Genomic DNA, 6664 nt, shown 5'->3' with positions numbered 1-6664 from the left:
AGCCCGAGTCCGGCCCGGGCCCGCTGACTTTGTCGAAGGCCCGCCCGAGCCCGACGGCAAAGGGCTGCGAGCCCGGCCCGGCCCGACGTACGAAAGCACAATCCCGGGCCCGGCCCGGCCCGGCTTTTTGAAGGTTCGCCGCGAAAACAAAACATCGTTTTCCGGTAATTTGGCGTTTTATTGAGCATATCAAATATGATCAAACGACACACGACGAACGGTCTCTATTGCACAGATTACAAATTACAAGTAGACGGCCTCATGCCAGCAACAATGGAGTTCGCTCGCCAAAGCCGTCACGTGTATGGGGTATGCCCATGCAAGCTTGCACGAAGGCGATCTACGTCGGGTCACTCGTCGCTGTCGCGTGCATTTTCACTCATATAAGATTTGGCCTCAAATCTAACGCGAACAGTCGCGTGGCGCTGTTACTAGCTCAGGTGGTGTTACTTCTCTGTTCGTCGGAGTGCAACAGAGGCAGTGCTTTACCTGCTCCCCTTTTGTTTAAAGCAGCGAATGGAAAGGAAAAGCGGTAAAGGGCGGTCGCGGAAAAGGCGCTGTATGCGTGCTCGAAAAGAATTCCCGCTCATTCTCTATATTTCGGGCTTGAGTCGGGCTTTGCGCCCGGCCCGATAAAACTCCAAGTAGCCCGAGCCCGGCCGGGCCCGAGGCGAAAATACGTCGGCCCGCCCGAGCCCAGCCCGCGGGCCGAGTCGGGCTCGGGCTTTCGGGCTACCCGGAGCCCGTGCACACCTCTAGCAGGAACACCATTTACGTCCGAACTGCTACAAGCAGGAACACCGTCCGAACTGCTACCAGCAGGAACACCGTTTGCGTCCGACCTGCTACCAGCAGGAACACCGTTTTCGTCCGAAGTGCTACAAGCAGGAACACCGTATGCGTCCGAATTGCTACAAGCAGGAACACCGTATGCGTCCGAACTGCTACCAGCAGGAACACCGTTTGCGTCCGAACTGCTACAAGCAGGAACACCGTTTGCGTCCGAACTGCTACCAGCAGGAACACCGTTTGCGTCCGAACTGCTACCAGCAGGAACACCGTTTGCGTCCGAACTGCTAGAAGCAGGAACAGCGTTTGCGCCGGAACTGCTACCAGTAGGAACACCGTTTGAGTCCGAACTGCTACCAGCAGGAACGCCGTTTGCGTCCGAACTGCTACAAGCAGGAATACCGTTTGCGTCCGAACTGCGCCAATTGCGCGTAAAATTCCACCAGTTGCGGCTTGGAAGGATTGAATGGGGGAGGGTGCAAGAAGACCATCCTTGCAGGAGTGGAAAGGGTCAGAAACACGTCACCTTTCCGGAAGCCACAGCAGGAAGAGCGCCCGCGCTAGACTGCACAAGTGTACTAGTACACTTTAGTAAAAGTATGGTGCTCTGGAAAAGAGAACTGAGTCGTCTGAACCCCAAAACATGGCTATTTCTGCAATAACGGCCTGAAACACCCTTTCCTTATTCATGCTCCGCCCCTCCCCAAATTTTTTTATAGCTTCTAGTGAAGCGTTGCGAATTGCACCGACTTCTTTGTGCATTTTGAGTAGTTATGGGTATATCGTGGGCAGGCCCGTAGCGAGGAATTCTTTTTCGGTGCGGGGGAGGGGGGGGGGCTGGGGGAGAACTTGCTGACGGCCTTGATTATTTGAGGAAAGCGCCTAGCTATTTTGAAGAAAGTACCTATTTGAAGAAGCAGCAATTGGGTGGTGGGGAGAGAGGCTCCTAGGGCCCTCTCCCTCCCCTGGCTACGGGATTGATCTTGGGCTTACCAGGCACGTCGACTACAATGACGCCCAAATGGTATCCTATGGTCCGACGTGACGTCGGTACTCACCTTAGAGCACAGATACCAATTTTATCGAAATGAACTGCACGTTACCGTGCCAATGATTTGCACATCATAAGAAGTGGTTTTTGTCGTATTCCTCGGAGTTGAGCAATGGTTGACCATACCTCGGCGAGTCATAAGAGTAAATATGTAAACGTTATTACTTTGTTACAAGCGCCAATAGGGAACACAGCAACCACTGTTGACGTTGCCGCGATATGACGTCATGATAGGGTCTTTTTCGCAAACAGTTTCAAGCACTGGCGTAGATCTGTGAATCACTAATTGACTGTCACGCAGAATTCCTGGGTTCAATTGCGGCTCTAAAGCTATTTTTCAAGCTTTCCGTTCCTCTGTTGTTTCCCCGCACCGACAACGCTGCCGACGCTTGCCCCGCATTTTCTGCGACACAAGCTCCATAACACGATCACGCAAAGATTTTTGAAAATCTGTTATCGCCATTCCTGGGTTGATATAACCTGTTCATCGTGTTCGTCATACACTAAAGCCCTCCCATGCAAATTTTGGTTTGTGTCAAGTTAAAGAGACCACGAGAGCCCCCAGACCTAAGCGGCTAGATAGATAGATAGATAGATAGATAGATAGATAGATAGATAGATAGATAGATAGATAGATAGATAGATAGATAGATAGATAGATAGATAGATAGATAGATAGATAGATAGATAGATAGATAGATAGATATCAACGGTAAAAGTGCCTTTGGTTCGCTAAGAAATATACTTCGCATTTAAACAAACAAACGAAACTTACCTCATCAGTTGGCAAATGATGCGATATTGTGTACTCGAGCACGTCGCGAACACGTGTGGCGCAACGTGACCTTGGCACATCTGTGGCTTCAAATGAACTCGTGATTCTTTGCTATATGTGCCAGACAACGGAGGCTTTAAAGAGGCCGCACAGGATACCGATTGCACACCCATGCGCTTTTCCATCATGACTGCGTTGCGGAACAGCGCTGCACTTGGAGCCGAAAGTCCAAGTCCACACCCAGCTGAAGTGATCCTGAAAAGCCTCCATGCTGGATCTCGTTACATATAAGAGTATCGGCTGCCTGCCAAAACAGCTTTACTGTCAACGTACCCAATTAAAGGTGCTGCAAGGAAGAAATTAGGTTTTCACTTTTTTTTCTTTAAGCAATTAAACGACTACAATATAAGGCAAATGCTTGGCGTGGTGCCGTTTAAATGTGTGCTACAAGTTCCTCACCACGAAAGGGGCAGGGGCCATAGCAATGAATGAATGAATGAAAAAAATTCCACAGCATATCCACGGGGTGAATGATGATGAGTGGGGCGAAGCTCTCGTACGGCAGGATCTTGGCGGCGGCGTCGCGCAGCTTCACGCCCAGTACATCATCAACGACGTGAGATCGGGCCGGTTTATACTAAAGGGTCGATGAGAGTCATGGCGACTTGCAGCTCACTTTAATTTTACATGTACGCTGTGAATTTTTATTATTTAATCACGCACAGGAGAAATCTCACCAGGCACTACCTTGGAGGTAAACAATGGCTGATAATGGGGAATGAGATACAGAAGTCGGCTTTTAGCTAACACTTACACTTCTACTCCTACTAACGTTTCCTACTGGAACATGCCAATGGCTGCTAATGGGGAATGAGAGACAGAAGAAGTCGGCTTTTAGTTACGCGCACGCTGCGAATTTTTTATTGTTCAACAACGCACAGGAGAAATCTCCCACCGGCACCACCTTGGAGGTCAAGATGTGGTACTAGCGTTAAGACTGGTTACGCACTACGACGGGGTCGAACGGGTGCCGCTTTAAGGAGCTTCGTCCCTAAAAATCCACACACTATCACCCTTGAGAGTTGTCGAAGTGATGCAAAAGCGTGGAGTTTTATTGTATGTCCGCCGCGGTGGTGAAGCGGTTACGGTGCTCAGCTGCTGACCCAAAGATCAAGGGTTTGATGGAGGCGAAATGCTAGAGGCCTGTGTACTGTGCGATGTCAGTGCACGTTAAAGAACACCAGACGGCCACAATTTCCGGAGCTCTCCACTACGGCATCCCTCATAATGATATCGTGGTTTTTGGATGTAAAACTCCACATATTATTAGTTTTATTGTATATTGCAGCTTTCCGCATTCCGCGACCACCGAAACGCGAGTTTGGTCGTGAACTTTCGTAAAATTTATGAATTTTCCTGAAATGTACTATCTTCCACGTCGGCTTCTCTTAGAGAGGGCTTTTGAATGAGTTGGCATTTCTATGCCGACTTAAGGAGAGAAATGTAAGCCCATCCTTCTGTCACGTAAGATGAACATCGCTATAAACAAATGACTGTATAAATGAGGAGGAATAAGCGTTTATTGTTCGAAATGGTATCGCGGTGCTAGTCCCGCTTCCACCTAGGTGGGAGGTCTCCTCATTCCAGGAACCCTCTGGCTTCTCTGCCTCCTTGGTCCTGGCGACGCGAAGTCGTTGTTAGCCCAGGTCCTCTGAGACGAGCTTGGCCTTCCACGTTTCGAGAAGGTGTTAGTTTACTTGACTGGCGTTACAGACATTCGGCGAAGGCGATGTGTCTGTGTGCACATTGCACGGGCACCCGAGGATCAGGTGAACCAAGGTGTCAGGTACGCTGCAAATTGGACAGAGCTATTTGTGTAACGTCGGGTAATGTCTACAACATAAATTAGAACTAACAGACAAGAAGGCCAAAGAAAGTATAGGGGATTTCATCTTGTAGTAATTATGATGTAAATGGGAAGAAAGTAAAGTGGACGAAAGTACAATTGCCGCTGGCAGGGACCGAACCTGCGACCTTCGAATAACACGTCCGATGCTCTACCAACTGAGCTACCGCGGCGGTCATCCCCCCGCCCACTTTATATGGTATATGACATGTGCATTTTAAACGTGCGAGTGTTAGCGCCGCTAGTAGCGATGACGGCGAGTGTGGAACGCTTTTTTTATGCCTGCTGTTGTCACGAAGCACGTGATCTTTTTACGAGCTGGCAGCTGAACAATAATCCTTCGTATACTACTAAAGTATGTGCGTTAGTATACCATGGATGTAAGTGTTTCTCTGTTTTCTTCTCAGTATGGTGCTGTCCTCCTTGTTGAGCTTTGAATGTGGTCGCGGGTACTCTCTACCCAGCCTTTGATGTTGTAGTATTGCAGAGTATGTGATGTATACGGACTCAGCCTCCGCGGACGCAGTTCTGGCGTCTGGAAAGTAGGAGGGGATAGCCCGGCAGGCGTGATCGCGGGCCGCGGCATGTGCCGCCTCGTTGCTCTCCAGCTCCTCGTGTCCAGGAACCCATGTCACACAGGTGTACGGCATCGGAGTGCTTGAGTGCTTGGGCGGACACACGACATTTGGTGTAGTTTCGCACGGCTGCTTGCGAATCTGTAAAGGCGACGGCTGCGTCCAAGCACGGGGTGGTTGTTAGCGCGACTCTATGAAAGAAAACAAATTTTCTTGGCGTTGCTGGGTTTGAACCAGGCTTTGAACACCATGATATCCAATCAATAAGCGTGTTTTCGCAGCGGCACTTATTGTTCTGCATACACTCCAGCAAATCTATTCTTTCGACGATTTTTAGGCAAATCTGAATATTTTATAACTTACAGAGTTCGGCGGCGTCATACGCGAAAAACGCGGTGCCGGAGAGCGTAAAGAGATGAGGCCCTCGAAAGTGCTGCGGTACATGCTCATTTGTATGCGCCTTTTTCCAATAATTGATGCCCTCTCGATGGTGGGCTTGCCGGCGATCAACCGATGAGCGGGGCAACAACTGTCCACTTGCTGTTTTTACGAAGTCAAGTCCGCTTGTCGAAATGGGGGCTCCAGCCACATTCCCTGTTTAAGAATTTTTCACCTGCTTATGCTTATATCTGCCCCTGAACTTCTGCCAAGGAAAGGTGGCAAGATTTGTAATAAAGCGTTATCTTTTTCCTTATCCATATTTGACGCCCGCTTTTCTGGCTGACGCAGGTAGATATACTCGCGCCAGGCAGCGAAGTTGACCCATCCGAACCTCCTCGTGCATTTTGTCGCATGATTTCAGCTTGCTGTGATAACCAGACATGCGTGCATCTGTATGGAACGGAGAGAGAAGCGGTCTTTTTTTACGCCTTCCGCCATCAGAGCAGCAAAGAAGAAGAAAACGAAAGACAGAAGGAAGGGGGGTTAACCAGAACTTGTACGGTTGGCTACCCTACACTAGGGGAAAGGGACAGGGTGGTGGCAAGATAGGAGGTAGAGGAGGGATGGAAAGAAGCAAGCATGCATCCGAACTAGGACGCTGGTCCGCGACAGGAAACGTACAAGCTAAGACGACGCAGAAGCAGCTTTATTTATTGTAATAATGCATCCCAATATATCGCTGTGTTGCAATTGTGCATGTTATTTAAGTTTATATTGTGTTATGTCATCATTTTCTCCATTAACTGCAGTAAGTTGCGCAAATCGCAATTAAATTTTGCGCGCTAGACACAACGGTCGATCGCAGCGCTGCTCTGGGGACGTCGTCGCAAGTGACACCGGTTCTCCCGTTCGGTTACTGCGCAGACCACACACTGCAGCCCCATTCAGGTACACCATAGTACTAGAACTAGAGAGGCTATTCTAACCTCCATATTAGAATTGTACCAGGTTCTGGACCATAGTACTAGAACTAGAGAGGCTATTCTAACCTCCATATTAGAATTGTACCAGGTTCTGGACAGCGAATGCAGAGCATTCGCTGTCTTTTTTTGTAGCCTGTGCCAGTCGTTCGCATAAATGCAACGAGCAACGCGAAACCCATTGACCAGCTCGTAACAGCCGCTCCC

General features: G+C 49.2%; 1 non-coding gene across 1 annotated transcript; it reads right to left on the bottom strand.

The window, feature by feature from the left end:
• Positions 1–4621: 4621 nt before the first annotated feature.
• Trnat-ugu (transfer RNA threonine (anticodon UGU)) lies at positions 4622–4694 on the bottom strand. The gene has a single exon. It is a non-coding gene; the product is annotated as a tRNA-Thr (tRNA).
• Between the last annotated feature and the right edge of the window lie 1970 nt (positions 4695–6664).

The sequence above is a fragment of the Rhipicephalus sanguineus genome, chromosome 2, assembly GCF_013339695.2.
Source record: "Rhipicephalus sanguineus isolate Rsan-2018 chromosome 2, BIME_Rsan_1.4, whole genome shotgun sequence".
Taxonomy (NCBI): Eukaryota; Metazoa; Arthropoda; class Arachnida; order Ixodida; family Ixodidae; genus Rhipicephalus; species Rhipicephalus sanguineus.
The sequence above is the reverse complement of the archived record's forward strand: the minus strand, read 5'-3'. Positions and strand labels throughout refer to the sequence as shown.